The sequence below is a fragment of the Cupressus sempervirens genome, chromosome 8 (genome assembly GCF_028749045.1).
Source record: "Cupressus sempervirens isolate cs-2001-9-10 chromosome 8, ASM2874904v1, whole genome shotgun sequence".
Lineage (NCBI taxonomy): Eukaryota > Viridiplantae > Streptophyta > Pinopsida > Cupressales > Cupressaceae > Cupressus > Cupressus sempervirens.
In genome coordinates, this window is record NC_143125.1 from 686,342,134 (window position 1) to 686,362,360 (window position 20,227).

General features: G+C 31.0%; 1 pseudogene; it reads left to right on the forward strand.

Annotated features, from left to right (window-relative positions):
• Positions 1-16,889: 16,889 nt before the first annotated feature.
• On the forward strand, positions 16,890-18,125 carry LOC149544314 (putative receptor-like protein kinase At1g11050 pseudogene; annotated as a pseudogene).
• Positions 18,126-20,227: the final 2,102 nt, after the last annotated feature.

The window sequence follows — 20,227 nt, forward strand, 5'->3', positions numbered from 1 at the left end:
TATCTTGGGCATCTCTACTAAAAATGGCCATATTCTCGACATAGATGACATAAAAAAGGAAGTGTTTCATAATCCAACTACTGAACCCAAGAATAAGAACCTACACACATCTCTACTGCATCAGGTAAAGGCCTACTAAGATCAATTTCAACAAAAATAAAGAAAAAGTCATTACCTTTTTACCCAAAGTTTGTGATGAAGTCCACACAGGGTTACCAAGCACTGAGGCCAAAAGGTGCAACACATCCTCTCGATAGCATTCCATTGGGAACTGTGGTAAGCAAACCCACATCGAGACACAATTAGGGAGCTCCTCTGCAGGGTTAAATCTAGCATGCCATGACTTGATAAACAACCCTACCTTATTATGAAAATAAGGCCCCCCCTCAAATACCCAATTGAGATCAGCAATGCAATTAAAATTAGCAATATAATTGTTTTCCAACAACATAATCTCCATTTCCCCCTCTAGCTCCCAAGTCCTCCGGGCCCAAAACTCCAAAAGTTGAAAGGAAACAGTCATCCAAAAAAAATTACAATATACTAAGTGATGTGAATAATAATCAACATCTTCAGCAATCATCTCAATCGAAATAACCAATTTTGACCTCTCTTTTCACCTCTCCAGATAGTTGTTTGTCTTTGTAATCCTTGAGCCATTAGATAGCCCTAAATCAACAATCCTAGAATTTGGCATAAAAAAATTTTTATGAAAAGGTCTTCATCCCTTGATTTGAAGATTTTGAGCCTATCACTACTTGAAAATCCAAATGAGGCTGCTCACTAACATCTCAGCCCTAGATTCTGCCATTCAACGAAGAAAAATGAACTCCAAATGGTGGAGAAGGAATCCTCCCCTTACCCTTATTTTGAACCCTACCAAATCCCACAACTTCAAACCTTCCTCCACATGAAACAAAGAAGATTCCAAGTGAGCGATAAAATAGACCACCAACCATGGAAAGGACCAATCACCCTAGGCTCAGAAAAAGAATTTGTAAAAAATGTAGGGAAGACCCCGCAAGTGAGACAAAAACATGCCCTCCACTGGCTTAGCAAAAGACCAGATCATGGGAAGCAAATCTCACCCATTTCCCCACACTACAAATAAAAAACACCCACCAATGCAATGTAGGGAAACATAGAGTTTAAACAAAGCTAGGACATGGATTCCCTAGCTCGAGATGCAGAGCTTAACTCGAGAGCCATCCATCAAAACTTTTTTCATCTGCATATATATATTAGATTACTGCATAAAAATTAAATATATTTCATATAATACGCATGATAAGACATTTATAAATTCAAAAACTATTCATTTATTCAAATCTAAAGCTAAATTTAATCTGATATAATCAGAGACTTAATGTAGATCACAAAACCTACTTTTACAAATTTTAGTGAATCTCCTTTAAGAAATTTCATTCGAACTATGAATAAAAATGAATGAAAAGAACAAATCAAACTAAGAAAACCCAGTTCGCAGTAGATAATGTCTTAATACACAACTAGAATAATATATGTTAATAGAGGTGAGAGCTAAGTAGTCTACCTATTCATAGTCATCTTTGGCATCATCCATATCAGTTATGTCATGATCTCTTATATCTTTTAACAATGCCTTTCTCGAGCATTTTGGAAACTGCAATTAGAATAATATTAATTAAGGCAAGAAAAAAGATTAAAAAATCTAAACAGAAGAATATAAAGATTCTGAGTCAAATTCAACATATTACCTTAGCTAACTGATTTCCATCTTTCTTATTCTTAAACAATTGTGTTATGCATGGGTTTCCAAAGAAATGGTTGCAGGAAAGTGAACTTAAGAAACCAATATAGAAATATTATTAGAAGTTTTTATATAAAAGGGGTAATTAATTATAACAAGGAATAAGGGTATATCTTTCTTGATTGCATGTAATTAGAGCAATTACCAAATGGTATGGTCTCTAGATGGAGTAGTGTATGCTTCCTTGCAAAGAGAGAACTTCTTTGCTTCACTAATCTTGTAACTACATTTCCTCTTTCTTGAAGCTTCTGGAGCTTGATCACATTTTTGTTTCTTTTCTAAATGCCAGTCTTCCAACTTGTTTCTTGTTAGCTTAAGCTCCTCCTCCAACTTGTTTCTCATCTTTGAGACCTCCCTATATTTTTTTATGGATTTAGTCAATTTCTCCTTCATAATTTATGATACTCATCGAATGCAGAATGAATGGAGGAATGTGAACTTTCAAATATTTGCATTGCTTTTCTGGAAGGAGAATTTGTACTTTCTTCTTCATCTTTTTCTCCCTCTTCTTTGTCTTCTTCATTCTTCTTCCTAGGCAGACAACAATCCTTGTGCTCTACTTCATTTATTATAAAATGATCATCTTGCTCTTCCTTCAACTCAGTTTCACTTGAATGTTTGGGCTGCCCAATAGTTTTCATAGAAGATGCATGTTGCTATTCACCAGCTTCTAGTTCTCTTACGTTTCTTTCTACCATTGCTGCACATGAGCAAAGAACTCAAATTGGGTTTAGAAACTTTGAAAAAATGGTTGGAGGTTAAATTAGATTTATAGACACTGATCATTTATGTTTTCTTATTCATCTTCATCTGTCTCTTCTTCATTTTTATCTTCTTCTTTCTTTTCTTCATTTTCATCACCTTAGTTCAGGTCCTCTCTCCATCACCTTCTTGGGTTCAGTTTAGGTCTTTACCATATGCTGCATGGGTATGTGTGGTCTTTAGAAAACATCTCTAGAAATAAAACCCAATAACTATAAAAGTTCATAATATATTTCAATGCGACATATATTTGTACATATTCTTTCTATGAGGCATTTTGTCATATAGGTTTTGCAACTTGTTCCACATTTTGTATTTGAAGGCTAATTCAAATTTGTTAAAAGGTCTTTCAAATGGTGTGTTTATAATTTTTTTTTTTAGTAGCTTATTATAATATGTGTGCATGTACAAGCTATATGGCATGTTTGATAATACTTAAACAAGTATTCATATATTAATATCTCAATTATGGTTACATGACAAAGAGGACCACATAGGTCAATCAATGTAACATGTACATGACCCTCGATCCCAATAATGAGTCTTTTAGATACAAGATCATCATAATATTTCAATAAATATAGCTTCAAACCATCATCTAGAGCCAATATCTATTACTTGAGTAAGATAGCACAATTAGTAATAAAGAGAAGTAGTGTGAATGAGAGTCAATGTCATATCCATCCTTCATGTAAGAGTTGGTGAAAAATTCACTATTAGTGTGGGCATTCACTATTGGTGTGGGTAGGTGGTCAAGATATGTAAGGAAATCTATGAGCCAATCCCCTAGAAGTGATTCATCAGTTATCACTGATTGGTAATCATGATCAAAACCTTTAGTTAGGCATGTCCCCTTGTATCACACTAATCTTCTAATCAATGACAACCAAAGGAAGTCATAACAATCAAAAAATAGCATTGAAGTTGAATGAAATAATGACACAGTCGTCTTTATACATCCCTACTATAGCAAACATGGGTATCCTTCCTTATGAAAATATGTCTAAACATGTAATAAAATTCCAAAAAAAAGACATTTTCAATATCCAATGGTACATTCCAATGTGAAATGATAAAAATGATATTCTATCACAATTATAAGGGATTAAAAATTATAATGCAATGTTAATGTTCTATACATAATGCATTGTTATATTTTAAGATCCTCTACATTACATTTATTCTAGTTAATAAGTACAATTTACTAACCATCTCCCTACCCACTAGAATATCTAAAAATCAACTTAATAAAAGGAGTAAATATTTTAAAATATTAGCAACTACATATATTGACTAACAATATACAACACTCCATACAAAGTCTATATTTCTTAATAACTACTAAGATATTCACAATTGACAAATACCAACTGCATAGGTGTATTAGTCAATGTTAGTCCAAATCTAATTTTGATACTAGTGAATTTAACTAGAATTCATTCTAATTTGAACAAAAGCTAACATTACTTTTGGAATAGATTTAGTGAATGTTAAAATAGCCTTAAGTTTTATAGGGCATAAAAGATCAAGATTATAAAAGAATATGATTCCATTGGACAAAAATATAGAGGTCAAATATTTGGTTGTAAAATCTTGTGATATTGATTAGTAGACCATATAGCATTAAAAAATAATTCAGACATATTGAAAATATCCTTTATAATTTAATCTCCATATTGAGTAGATTCCCAACTATCCTTAATGGTTGCATTTCATTCATTCCTTCTAAAAAATGATGTGCTTTTTTAGTGTTATAGTGAAATAATTTCCAAGGAATCAGTTATTTATCATTTCATTTATGAATGCATTTTGGTTGCACATGGATATTGCATGGGGACAAAGTTTTCCCTAATCCCATAGGAATAATTTTACTCATATTTGAAAATCTATAGCAAGTGGTTGCTCTTAACTTAGGCTTGTTGTACTTATAAGGAAGCCTAGTTTCTTTAGCCTTTTATGCAACTCTTGTATTAAGTCTTCTATATTTCTTATCAAGTCATTTTCATTTTTATTTTGATGTTTAAATAGTACAAAATTAGGGGACATCTTGAAGTCACTAGGAATAGGAAACATTGAAAAATATCATTTTTATATCCATTTGAATGAAAATCCTTTTTGTTGGTTATGGATAAGTTTCAGTGACCTTGTTTCATGACTAGTGGTTCACAAGTACATATGTTTCATAAGAATGAATGAAATTCTTTATAACACTCATTTAAAAGATTACACTTCCTTAATGAGATCTAAAACTATTTTGACTACTATGATTATTTTCAAAGAGAATATGTAACCTCATTTTCTAATAATCTCCCTTTCCTCCCTTTAAATTTTAGTCACTATCACTCATACCAACCTCTCTTTCTCATATAACTTATCAATGCTTTCATGTAGAATACATCCAAAGTTATGTTAAATTTAACATTTAACCAAATTATGTTTCTTTTGATTCCCATCAAAGGAAGCAGAAGAGATTCCACACACATTCAAGTCAATAAGGATTATATTGCTACTAGATCATTTTCCTACTAGTATCTAGGATGCTGAAATATATTATGAGTGTCTTGGGATTCTTTTAGTTCCTAAATTTCAGTATTGTTTTTAGAAAATTCAAATTTTACTCATGGGTATGTGCAAGATCATGGTCAACCAAACTATGCCCTTATGTGGAAAAGAAAAATCAACAAATCAAGGTTATGTCAACTTGACATGAAATTTTCAACTTGTTATAAACTTTTTATCAAAAAGTTGAGAGAAAATAATCTCTAGGAAATTGATTTTAGTTTCTAAAATAAAAGGCTTTATCTGAAATATGTAAGCAATTGATGGGTAAAAAATTTGAATTTTAATACAATAGTAAAAAAATAAGTAGATGTATGTATGACCACCTTAATAAAATCAAATAATAATATTTTTCAATAAGATTCTAGATGTAAGAAGTAGACTCATGCCTATATGTGACACATATTTTTGGGTATTTTTACTCTAAATAATTAATTAATTATTAATTTTCTACTATAGTATTTTTGGAATAAGAAAACTCTCATGTTTGACCACCTTAACTAATTCAAATATCTACAAAGTTTAATTTTTCTTTTTTCTTTGTACTTATACTAGAGAAGCGTAGTGTTAGAAATTGATAATACTTAGAGGGGAGGGTAAATTAGTAGTTTTAATCCTTTTAACCACAATTGAATATTATTAGTTACTTTAAAATGTGCATAAGAAAATAAACCAATAATGCCGAGCAATATAAACAACCATACAAAAAAAGAGATCATAACACCATAATTTGTTACCTAGTGAAACCCTAGCCAAGGAAAAACCTTGATGGGGATGAAATCCAATAGATGCTTCACTATATCTATAGGAATCAAGTTAAGGATATTGACCCTGTTAGGAGTCTATAGAACATGTATAGTGTTTGGAGTCCCTATTAGGAGGCTAGGCCTTGTTAGAATCCTCAACCTTGTTAGGAGTTTCTTTAACCATATGAAAATATGTGCAAGAAGAGCTGACTATCCTAACATGCAACTTTACAATAAGTTCCTCAAGAAATAAGTATACATACAATACTAACTTGTTTGTTGTACATTGCAAATCTTTTTATTGATGATTCTTCACATAAGACCAATTGTGCACATATCAAACTACATCATAATTGGCATAACAATGCTTCACATCATATATCACAATGTCACATTCATTTGTTACTCTTATTTCACAAGATCATATCAACTTCACCATCACTAATTACTCATCAATACCATCATATCACTGTCTCTTTAACTTCACAAATGAAGTTCTTACTTATAAAAAATGTTTTAGTAAATTATTCCTTAGTCAGCTCATATAACATCATTAGAGTTGACTCAAAAAGAAATTATAACTCAAAACAATAAATCAAATTATTAAACATATTCTACTGATATGCTCTTTCCTATGCTTTGCAATTACTGCATCACTAATTCCTTTATAACTTGAACTCGGTTGACTATAAAATCATGCGCACTAGTATACATTGTCATTACATCATCATGCATCTCTAGTCAACTATGCAAGAGAATATTCCAAGCGAATATTCTCCTGTTGTTGTAACACTATCTGATACTTAGACAATTTCCTTTTGCAACTAAATGAGGCTAATCTACAAAACAAATATGTTGCCATAAATGAAAACCATAACTTACCTTAATATATTGATTAGAAATATTGCCAACAATCTCCCCCTTTGGCTTTAATGGCAATATTTTGGGAAAATTGGCTAAGTCTCAAAACATGTTGTCATGGCAAACAAAACAAGTAGTCATAACATAAAATAGTAAAAGGATTTTTATTTATTTTATGAAATATTACATTCCTTATAACTTCCTATTACAACTTATTTCTCCCCCTTTCATAATATACACATTATAATTTATAGTTTTTCATAATTTTCCCCCTTTGATATCAATGACAAAGGTATAAAATAAAAATTGTCAAATTCTCCATATCAAAAATTGGAAATTATTTTGCCGAAACTAGTCTGTAATTGCTCAAAATGTTTCTTGCAGCTATTTTTCAATGCATCAGATACACTGATAAGTGCAAATAAAGCATATGTTGCTAATTTTGCTACATTGAGTTTTGTATCCACAAACTTGTCATATGAAGATTTTGTAGACAAACATTCTTGCAATTGGTTTTCTAGTAGCATTATCCGAGGGAATAAATGTGTTCTCAAAAGAGTGAACCTTTCTAGAATGATCTCCTTCTTCATTTGAATTTCCCTTATATTATCATGAAGTAGCTGTATATTAGGCTCAATGGAGTCTAGTTTTTGATTCTACTTCAAAGAGTTTTCAATGACTATCTGAAGCTTAGTTACTTTATCCTTGATTTGGTCATCATATTGTTTTAGATGAATGTGTGCTAAGTTACACTTAGCCTATGCCTATTTTCCTTCTTCTAAGCACTGCCTAAGTGCTTTAATACAAATGTTCAGAGTCTCTATATCATTCCTCATGTTAGTACACATGGTGTTTAGGAGCTTACCATCTTGCTTGGTCTATGCTTGAATGGTAGAAACATTCATGAGTGTAGAAAACTCATTATCAAAATCCTTGCACAAAATTGTTGTGCACTGTTTAATTTATATTGGGGTGTCAACAAGGCTTACTGCTTTCTACATTTTGTCCAAAACTATGGTCAAAGTCTTCTCCAGAGACTTAACTAATTTTTTCTTTTCAAGAAGTTTTCTCAAAGAAGATATAAGGTTCTTTGCTTCATCTTCTTCATCAGATTGAGTTGGACCTGCTACTACTGCTGATTGAGTAGGGGGAGTAGAAGTTCCTACTACCACTACTACTAACAAGGGTGCAGTTGTGGTACCTACTTCAGTACTAGTTTCCATCTTTTTTGTAGCTTCTTCAGTAGTCTTTTGATCCTCTTTATCATTAGAGCTATTGTAATCCACAATATTGCCAACAATGCTGGTACAAAAATCCTTGAATGGATCTTCTAATTGATCAACAAGTTTGTGCACATTCTTGACATTTACTGGATTGCTACCTTGATTGCTCAATCCTATGACCTTATGAATTAATCCATTGTCAATGCTAATGATAGAATCTCCTAGCCATAGAAGATGATCATGTACTTTGCTAAGAATAATTCTTGTTATCAAAATTCATGTAGAGCATATGCTTCACTAGGTTAAAAAGTTCTAGATATCTATGTTCAGATTTCAATGATAAATCATTGTTGCACATCTTCTCCAAATCCTTGTGAAATTTTGAATCACCTATACTTTTAATCTTGTAGTAAATACAACCTCTGATATCTTCCACATGAAGAACATTTTCCAGAACTCATGAAAATGCTCTAGTGGGGTCATCGAGCAAAGAAACAAATGGGTGTCTCTAAAAATTCTACCTAGGCCTATTGCTCAAATTGTAAACTTCTTTCCTTGGCATTTTTGAAGGACACTACTCAACAATTTTAGAAAAATACTTTAATCTTCCATGCTAGGTTTTTCAGTGATTTCACATGCTTCTAGGGTTCTTTAATTCTCCAAATCTTCCTTCAATATCACACACAGACATTACATAAGCAAGTGATGTATGCAAGTCAGTTTACATCCTTTAAATATTTTGCAATCTGTACTACACAATAAATATGTATCTACCACTATCCTCCTCCTGAACATATTAGGAAATTCTCACTTTACTATAGACTTCTCTCAGTTTCTATGACCTACTATCAACTACGTAGCCCAAAATACCTTGTCTAGCATCAATTATTAACAACTGATACTCTATTCCACCGAGAGTGCTCAGTTCTGGTGAAAAGAGTCACATTTAACAACTAACTTCATTGTCTTGGCAGGTGCATTTTCTATAGTTGTGTAAGAGATTTATGGTTCTATTGCCTTCACAAATGATTCCTTCAATTCATTAGGATGTTCTTTAATTTCATTTCTTCTATTGTTCCTCCTATAATTTTGACTCGTATTGAGGTCTCTTTTGTCCACTCTACAAAACCTTGCTATGTGTCCAAAGTTGTTACACAACTAACATATAAGTACATCTCTTTTCTAATCATTATATTTATCATCAGGTGTTCTGTAATTCCATGCAATGTGTCCATGATTATTGCATCTGTAGAAAATAATTTGTCTTCTTTCTCCACTTTCATTATTGTGAGATCTTCTTCTAGTTCCTACATGGTTAATTTTCCTATGCATCCTACTATTTCCATTATCATTATCAAATTTATGTTTCTTACAATCTACTACATAATGACCATATCCATGACAGTTATGAAAATAAAATTTAGAAATAGATTTGAAAGATTTATCTTCACTATTAACTTCAGTGTCCTCAGATTAATCACACTAGGCAAAAAGATTCCTTTTTCTTGTTATCCATATCTTGATTAGATTCTTTGACTATCTCAGAGTGAATAGTATTCACTTTTTCTTTACATGTATCATCTTTCTTGTTTACGTCCTTATTAATTTGAAGATTAATAGGCTCATTTGTTTCAACATGTTTCTTAGCAGATTGACTAAGAAATAATCCAAGTCCAATTTTTTCATAATTGGGTCTTTGCACACATAATTGTTCTTCAATTTTATCACTACTAGTATATAATTTCTAAAGTTTCTACTTGGTTTGTACCAACACATCTTTCACAATGGTGTTGTATTTCTCTAATTTTGCATGTTCCAATATAATAGATTCTAGTTCTAATGTTACGTTACTTAATTGGGATATCAGATCTTCATTCTTTGCTTTTACTTCAGAGTCAAATTTTCCTTCATTTTTCTTAAGACTCAACTTAAATTCAACTATCTTTAACACATGTATTAAGATCTCATTTTCTTTCTTTAGTTCTTCAATTTCAGCATCACTAGTTTAATTAGTAGATTATTTCCACTTTAGATCATCTATCTTGTCTTTTAATTCACTAATATAGGCTTTAGCATCCTTATATGTATCTTTGAGGCCATCTCTTTCATCAATAAGATGATTAATTTGTTCAAGTACAACAGACATGTGCATTGGTATGCATCATCATTACATCATCATGCATCTTTGGTCAACTGTGTAAGAGAATGTTCTAAGGGAATATTTTTTTATCATCAAAATTTTCCTGCTATTTTAACACTATCTAATACTTAGACAAATTTCTTCTACAACTGAATGAGGCTAATTTGCAAAATAGATATGTTTCCATAAATGACAACTATAACCTACCTTAATAGATTGATTGGACATATTTCCAACACATAGAATGGGATGCATCTTTTAGATTTTAAAAATGATGTATTGTTTCAAAGTTATAGTTATTTTTCAATTAGTGTATCAATCAACATTTTATACATAGCTTCTTTAGAAAAAAGTTTATTTTAATTACTAAACTTGAGATTTCATAGACATTACATTTAAGAAAAGCTAATATAATTCTTAAGAAACCCATTTTGTTTCATCAAAATTGGGTAAAAAGAGTAATCCTATACATTTTTTAAGTAATAAACACACAAGAACAAACCAAAAACAAAATTTTGAGACATTTTAAAGTTGATTGTGTAGTTTTGGTATTGAAAGATATACTAGGCCTTATAATGGTATTAATTTTATTTTATTTGTAATAGGATAGGTAGGAAAATACTTGGTATAGATTTTGAAATGCTTTGACTCATTTCAAAACTACATATTTTTTAGATTGCCACTTTTTGTCACACCATGATCCTACACATACCCTCATTATTTTCTAAAATTACTCACTCTAAAAAGTGCACCTAGGAGATCAATTTTTTTATGTTTTAATTGTTTTATTTAAAGAGACAACTCTAAGACATCTGATTTGTATTTTTGTTATATCTAATTCCATGTTACATTAAATAGTTGTGACTACCAAACTATCCATAGGAGTTTGATGAAACATTTGACCAATAGGATCTTTCTTTTCTTCGACATCATAATAATACTTGGAAATAAAGTTTCAATTAAATATCTTCATAGTGGGATGGTAGGACATAATAAAAATGATTTCAAAGGAAGGAATAAAGGAACATAAAAAAGAATCCACCAACATTGCAATCCCATGAACAAATGTTGTATTGGTGAGGATTGATGGATCTATAAAAGTTGAGATTGCATCCACTAGGTATGAGAAAAAATAGGATATATCATTAGTGCCATTACATGTTGTAGAGGACAAAGAATAGATCAATATGTAATTCTAGAACATAAACTTGAGATTATAAATGGACCATTTACAATGCCTACTATAGGTATAGAGATGAAAAAGACAGAGGCAGAAACACAAGCTACATCATTTCCTAGTCTACACAATTTAGGATTACCAACATTAGTGATAATAGATAAAGATGGAAATGAAGAGAATCACAAGGATGATTCACATAGAGAAGAGGGAAGATGATTGTTTGAATAGAGGAACATGTAGCTATTTAGACACTGCTCATTTTACCAGTCTCTACACCTATTTGCAGCAGCCAACTCTTCAAAGGACAAGTTCACAAGAAACACCATTGCAGATAGCAAGGCCGAGTACTAGCACACTGTCGAGTATTAAAACTATATCATTTGAGGATGTAAGTTTCGATGATGTGATTGTTCTACCCAAATTTTATTTAACAACATTTACAGCTAAAGAAATGAGCATTCATCATTAGGCTCTATAGAGAAAGAAATGACAAGACATCTTAAAGAGAGAGTAGAAGTAGAAACATGTGCTTCATGATATTAAATACATTTTTATAGATGCATTTGATATTTTAGATTCTTTTACAAATAAACCTATTATTGAGCAACTTGTACATATAGTTGATAAAATAAAGGATGGAGATCTATAGAGCATTTTAATATTAATGTAATGATTTGAGAAAAGGTTTAACACCAAAGTTATGGATATGGTCTCCAGTGCCATTGCACTAAGACATGTTGATTTAGTAACCAAGATGGAGATTGTAAAATAAGTTTTGGATACCATCTATTATCTCTATAGTAAACTATGTGATGTAAATATCTTTACAAAAGAGACTCAATAGTCAATTTACTAGCTACAAGGAGATTTATAGCTAACAAGTAGCACATTAAGGCAATCTACTAGCACTAGTCAAATTCATTTTTAGAGATTATTTCTGACCCAAAGTAGGATTTTTGCATTATAGGAAAAGAAATGCTAATATAAGATCAACTTTGATCAGTATCCAGTCCATGTGGAATCCACACATGAAAGTTTTATAGAAAGATCTAACATATGTAGAGACATTGATCAAGAAAGATTCTCATCCTTCTACTCATGAAGGTTAAGTCAATATGGCTACAAATCTAGAAATTTACATTTAATCATTAGATGTAGCAAGTGATAATTGGGGTTTAGGTTTGAAATTACTATGGAACTATAGAAGCCATTTTTGGACAAATACACTATAACTGTACCACCCAAATGACATAAGTGTCAAAAAAGGGGGATTTTGAAAATTTTGAAGAAAGTTTGTCAAGGTAGATATTTGTTAGAGTAATAAGGAGTAGAAATGGAAATGAAGTATTTACTCAAGGGGAGTAATAAGGTATGGAAGATAGACAACATTTTTGGAAATTTTGCAATTTTGAAATTTTGTATGGAAACTGAGAAATGAACACACATTTTCTGACTTATGCACAAAATAAGAATGTATAAACCATGAAAAAGTGTTTTTTCCACTCAATTCAAAGGTAGAGATTGTTGATCTTATTTTAGTTTTGACAAGGCCATAACAAAACACATAATTATTATGTAGCAGAGATATAGTGAAGTTGAGTGCATAATGTATGTCGAGAATAAAGGTAGAAAAAATACATGCCGAATAATATGAAAGTTAGTGTTGAGCACTAGTAGGTGCCGAGAATTCAGTGTGTGCCAAGTCACTCAAGTGCTAAACCAATAGAAGGTGCCAAGCAAATAGTACATGCTAAGTGATTTAGGTTTTGAGCAATAGTAAGTGCCGAGCTATTCAACACTAGAGTATTGACATATAGAGCATAGTGAAGGTCGAGCATTAGAGCCTATTGATGTCGAGTGAATTATCTTTAACATAGATGTTTTTCATGACACAAACTTCTCTGTAACTAGTTTCTAGCTAGCATAATTAGGATTCTTCAATTATAGTACATAAGTATTGTGTTATATTACACATCCCAATGCAATGCATACAACCAATTAGAAAGGGAAGCAATTAGGACAAAATATGGATCAACTGCAACCATTGATCATTACCTAACCCATCTTCATCAATGCATATTTAAGGAGGTAAATCTTGAGGGAGTTTATGTATGCACGAGGAGATGAATGCTAAGACCATAGATAGAATTCATGTTGGCATACCATAGAGGGCATTCATTAAAGAATTTTGGTATGGTTGACTAGACCTATTTGGGTCTTGGGTAGTTAATTTTGATGTATTTAATAATTATTGTAAGCCTTTAAATACATTTGACATTTAATTTCTTTTGGAGGCTAGCTTGTGGCTCTTCAAGTATTTCTTGTTAGGTTTATTTAATTTTTAGCATTCTAGTCCAACTTGCGACATAGATTGGTAAAAGTAGGGGTTGTAATAAGGTCTTTAATTATGATTCATTCATTTGAATGAGTAGTGAGTGTGGAGATTAGCTGAAGAGTGAATTTTTCTTGAGACTATGGACATAAAGCCAAATCTGAGGTAGTTTATAGTAGGATTGTGATTAATCATCCACCTTGGAGAAGAGCATGGAAGATGAAGTAACTGAGAGAATATTTTCACAGTGGGTGGATAGAGAACTAAATGTGGGTATTTTACACTTGGATCTTGGATAAAGTTTGAGAAGAGCTAGTAGTTATCACTTGGAAAACAAGGAGATTTCTTGGTGAGCTTTTGAGCACAAGTTGAGATCTTCCTTGGAGGTTTCTACCCAAGTTTTTTATATAATTTTAAAAATATTCTTAGACTTTTGAAACTATATATATGAAATGACTAGAAGTTTCTCACTATTTCTAAACATCTTTAAATTCAATTAGAAAAGTAGGAATTTTTTATATATTTACTTTGTGCCTTTAGAATATTTCATCTTTTTAATATAGTTCACATAAATATTTCTCATTAGAAAAGTGTAAAAAAATAGAAACTTCTAAATAAAACTATATTTTTTCAAGTACAATAAATTTCAGGTTTATTAAATGAGATCTTTTCAATTATTAATGTTTAATAAATTATTATTATAATAATTAAATTCTAAATACTTCATAAAACTGATAATTCAAATAGATATCAAAAGACGTATTATTCATGAATTACTACTTATAAATACATGAAAAATTCTAAATCATTTTGAATATTATGTGTGCTTGTAATTATTGGTCACTCATTCTTTCTATTACTAGATATTAGTTTAGGTTTTAGAACACACATCAAGAATGCAAATTTAGGCCTGATTGAAAGATTAATCAACATCTAAAATAACTTATCCCACATTCAAAATATTTGTTTTTACCATTTTCATATAATGGATGTAATGTAATTATAAAATAAACTAAAAATAAAATTATCTTATGAAAAAAGAAAGTATAAATAATATAATGTATAAATTATTCAAAAAATTTGAAATATGGAGCACCTCTGAAAAAAGCACTCAATTTATCCAATCATATAATTTTCATAGTATATTAAATTTATAAATAAATTTAACAAAAACTTAGAATTGCTTGAGTTAATGAATGAGGAGTGGAAGAAAGAAGATATACTTGACATGCTAAGGTAATATTCTAACCATGTCCATCTACATTAGTTAAATAATTATCTTTAAAAGAAAGAAATATGAATTAGAATGTTGAATAACAAAAATTAATCATCTAAAATTAATTTATTTGACCTTAGATGTTGATCATATAATAATAAATTAATTATTAAATAAATATTTAGTTTTAGTTTTTACTTTCCACAAAACTTAATCCTATTTCCTATTAAGAATATTTTACTATCCTATGATAATACTATTTTATAAATATACATAATAAATTTTAATATTCTAAATGTATTCTTTTACAAAATTCATACTTAATAATAATATGATTACACTAGGGAAAAATAATCTAATTTATTGTTTTGTTTACTTTTTTTAGTAAAAGAAAAATGAATTATATGATAAATTTATTTAAAAAATTAGAATTTATCGAAATAATCTATTACTAAAACCAAGGTTAAAAATTTCAAAATTAGGAAGAAACTAAATACATTTATGAAAAGCTCGTAAAACAAAATTATATAAATCTATTCGTATATTCTAAAACAATATAGATTGAATTAAAGAATAGAATTATAAAAGTTGAGACTCTTTTAAACTTACATTAATAAAGATAACTTTTTTATGTACATAATTTTGGCCTTTTGTTAAACTAATAATATTAATGTGAAAACAATAATCTTAAAACAAATTAGGTTGCCCTGTTTCCTGACTCCATATGCCATCGTAACTTGTCCAAAAAATTTGAACACAACCTAGAAATTCATGGTTACTAATGTAGTACTTTAAGAGATGGGCATGGTAGATGTTTTCATGCTATAAGCGAGAATGCAAAACGAATTCTTACTCAGAGGATGAGACAGAAGAAGTTCTTCTAATTCTACTGGCGTAGCCTATAAATCAATGCACAAAAATATAAATCATCACCATGACTATATTAATATGGATTTCATTTTTCAATGTGTCCAAAACAGTACATTGCAAATCAAATGCTAACAAGTCAATTATATTGAATCAAATGTAGCTTAATCTCTGATAACCTTCATATTTTATGAGTTTGTTGAGTATGTCTATTACAAAGAGATAGCCTTCATTATCAATGTAGCAGAGGCCGCCTGTATGTAGCCACACATTTTTGTCCAAAGTTGAAGTGGTAGCTTCTACATTTAAATTTCTAAAGTAGCCTGCAATTAAATGGAACAGGTTAACCAGTCACTTAAGACCTCTTTTACAATTACATATTACCCACCATTAGAGTATTTTAACTTTCAGCTTATAATTATGACTCTTCAAAGTATTGTTTGAAACAGTTTCATATTTGATGTTCGCCATAGCAAGTGAATAAATTCTGAATAGATTCTCTTTTTGAATTCTGACAGTCTGGACAATTTGAATCAGAATAATTTGCTAACCGCCCATAATCTGTTAGAATTTGCAATGGAATATATCCTGCGAAATCATTAATTTAGTTTTACCAAAGAATCTCGTTGAGACAGGAAATTGCAGAAGCAAAATCTCTCTCAATTAGGCAACCTGCAAAATACACTCTCAGAAGCACAAAATTACTAATTTAGTTTTACCAAAGAATCTCGTTGAGACAGGAAATTGCAGAAGCAAAATCTCTCTCAATTAGGCAACCTGCAAAATACACTCTCAGAAGCACAAAATTACTAATTTAGTTTTACCAAAGAATCCCGTTCAGACAGGAAATTGCAGAAGCAAAATCTCTCTCAATTAGGCAACCTGCAAAATACACTCTCAGAAGCACAAAATTGCTAATTTAGTTTTAGCAAAGAATCCCGTTGAGACAGGAAATTGCAGAAGCAAAACCTCTCTCAATTAGGCAACCTGCAAAATACACTCTAAGAAGCACAAAATTGCTAATTTTGCAATTCTGTTGATCTCGTCTGTTTCTTCTTCTCTCGCTCGAAACTGGATATTGACAATTCTGTTGATCTCCTCTAATTTCTCCATCTCTCGCTCGAAACTGGATATTGATTTCTTCTGTAATCCAGTAACGACATTCTGTGTGAAAAATATTGGTGAAAATGGAGGTCTTCGTGGTGATGGCAGCCATGGCTATGATCTTGTTCTGCAGCATGGGAATCAGTTACTGGTGCTGTGCAAGGGCCAAAATTAGGCGTTTTGCAAGAATTCACATGGGCGTAGTGCGGTTCAATAAACTGCCAATCAAGGACGCAACCAAGAATTTTAGTTGCGCCATTATAATCGATCAGGGCAATTTCGACGGAATAGTGTGCAACGGAAGACTTGCCGAAGCTCATGAGATGATTGCTGCGAAGAAAATGGACTACTCTTTCCATGAAAACCTTGGCCCAGTGCGGTTCAACGCGCGGCAATTGGAGAAGGCAACGAACAATTTCAGTTGCACCAATTTAATCGGACAGGGGAGCTTTGGAATTGTGTACAAGGGCAAACTTCCCGACGGACAGATGATCGCCGTGAAGAGAATGAAGAAGTGCTCTGTCGACGATTTCTGGAACGAGGTGGAGATGATGAGCAGCTTTGGCCACCGGAATTTGTTGGCTCTCCGTGGTTTCAGCGTTGCCGGTGACGGCAAACAGGGCTGCCATGAGCGGTTTCTCGTTTACGACTATCTCGCTAATGGCAGCCTGGATCAACACATTTTTGGAGGGAAAATTAAAAATGGGAGAGCATTGTCGTGGGAGCAGAGGAAGAAGATTATAATCGGCATCGCAAAGGGGTTATGTTATCTGCATTGCGGCGTTCGGCCGGCGATATATCACAGAGACATCAAGGCCGACAATATTCTGCTGGATGATGACATGAATCCCTGCATTGCAGATTTTGGGCTTGCAACAAGGGAAAGGCAATCTCGTTTGGGCTCAAAAGTAGCAGGCACGCATGGGTATTTGGCGCCGGAGTATTCTCTGACTGGGCTGCTGACGGATCGTTGTGATGTCTACAGCTTTGGGGTTGTGTTGCTGGAAATCATCAGCGGCAGAAGAGCCGTGGATATAACTTGCCAATGCCATATTACCGATTGGGTATGTAATCTTCTCAAGGCATCCAATAAAATCGATCTAGTGATAGATTGGAGAATGCGGGAGAGAGAAGAGGTGAAAACAATGGAGAGATTTGTAATAGTGGGAATTTTGTGTGCTCATGCGAATGTGGCATTGAGGCCGAGTATGGCAGAAGCACTGAAGATGTTGGAGGGAGAGGCTGCAGTTCCCGCAATGCCAGAAAAACCCCAACCTGTAGTAATTCATAGAGCGGAGGCTGACGGCACAGATTTTCTCAGGTTTTTAAACCCTTCTTTCAACTAGTCCTTAAATACAAATAGAAGATCTTAAACTACTTGCATAAAGTATTAAGGTTTATATTTCAACATCCATTTCACCTCTGTGACTTGTGCAAAGCCGAACATCGTAGCCCTTGTCAACACCCGCGCAGCCTGCAGTAAGAGGGTTAAAAAAAAGTGGAGGCCAAGGTAGGTTCTGTGAATTAGATCGTCCACATAAAAACACTAATCCAAGGTGACTGTTCGTTTCAAAGTAAATGTTCAGAAATGTAACGCACTAATCCATGTGATTGTTCGTTTCAAAGTAACTGTTTGCAATGTAAATAGTATTCTTCCCATTACAGAGAAGCAAATTTATTCCAGCTACTTGTCAGATTTTTCAAAATTGCTCAAAAGTTTACATTCACTTATGTAATATAACTTTTATTTTCTTATATATTTTTGATTATTTTCTTATATATTTTTGATTAATTTAATTTAATTTAATGTATAGTTATAAAAGTATTGTAGAAAGTAAAATTATTCATAATTATGTTGTTAACTGATAATATTTAATAAGTATATTGAAAGATCAATTAGAAGAAAATAACTAAATTAACTTAGATTTAAAAATAAAGAAATATAGCATGTGCCTTAATAAAAAAATCTAAACACATATATTTTTATAATTTTTGTGACTTTGTTTTTTCTTTTTACCATTTTCATATAATGGATGCAATGTAATTATAAAATAAACTAAAAGCATAATTATCTGATGAAAAAATATGTTTAAATAATATAATTTATAAATTAGTCAAAAATTTTGAAATATGGAGCACCTTTGAAAAAAGCACTCAATTTATCCAATCATATAATTTTTATAGTATATTAAATTTATAAATAAATTTAACAAAAACTTAGAATCGCTTGAGCTAATGAATGAGAAGTGGAAGAAAGAAGATATACTTGACATGCTAAGGTAATATTCTAACCATGTCCATCTATATTAATTAAATAATTATCTTTAAAAGGAAGAAATATGAATTAGAATGTTGAATAACAAAAATTAATCATCTAATACATTAATTATTAAATAAATATTTATATTTAGTTTTTACTTTTCACAAAACTTAACCCTATTTCCTATTAAGAATATTTTACTATCCTATGATAATAGTATTTTATAAATATAGATAATAATAATTTTTTTTTTTTTTTTTTTAAAGAGGGGTAAACACTTTGACCTGGAGCTATGAACCAGTTAAGCCACAAACAGGGGACCTCATCCCCATGAGATTTGAACCTTGATGACAAGAATAACAACACAACAACTTAACCATCACAACATGCCACTATTGGGATAATAATAAATTTTAATATCCTAAATGTATTCTTTTATGAAATTCATACTTTAATAATAATATGATTACAGTAGGGAAAAATAATCCAATTTATTGTTTTGTTTTCTTTTTTAATAAAAGAAAAATAAATTATATGATAAATTTATAAAATTTTGTAGAATTTATCCAAATAATCTATTACTAAAACCAAGGTTAAAAATTTCAAAATTAGGAAGAAATTAAATACATGTATGAAAAGCTCATAAAACAAAATTATATAAATCTATTCGTATATTCTAAAATAATATAGAATGAATTAAATAATAAAATTATAAAAGTTGTGACTCTTTTAAACTTATATTAATAAAGATAACTTTTTTTATGTGCATAGTTTTCGCCTTTTGGTAAACTAATAATATTAATGTAAAAACAATAATCTTAAAACAAATTAGGTTGCCGACACCATAATCATAGCATGAAGAGTCAATCCAAGTATGATGTTAGGCATACAATAAATCCAAAAACTCATGGGAAAAGAATCTAGGTCACCAAAATAAATATAATTTTTATGAATACATAAACTATAGTATGCTATTTAAAAATGTGTTTATTTTGATATTTTTTAACATGCATACAACTGTTTTATTGTTAGTCACAATTTCACAACTAGAAATTCAAGTGAAATTTTATTTATGTTATTTAAACTAAATTGTTATTCCAAGAAAGCTAATAAATTTTATAAATATTTCTATAAACTGTAGATATACGTTACAAAATGGGCATTATTGTCAAAGATTATTATGAAAAT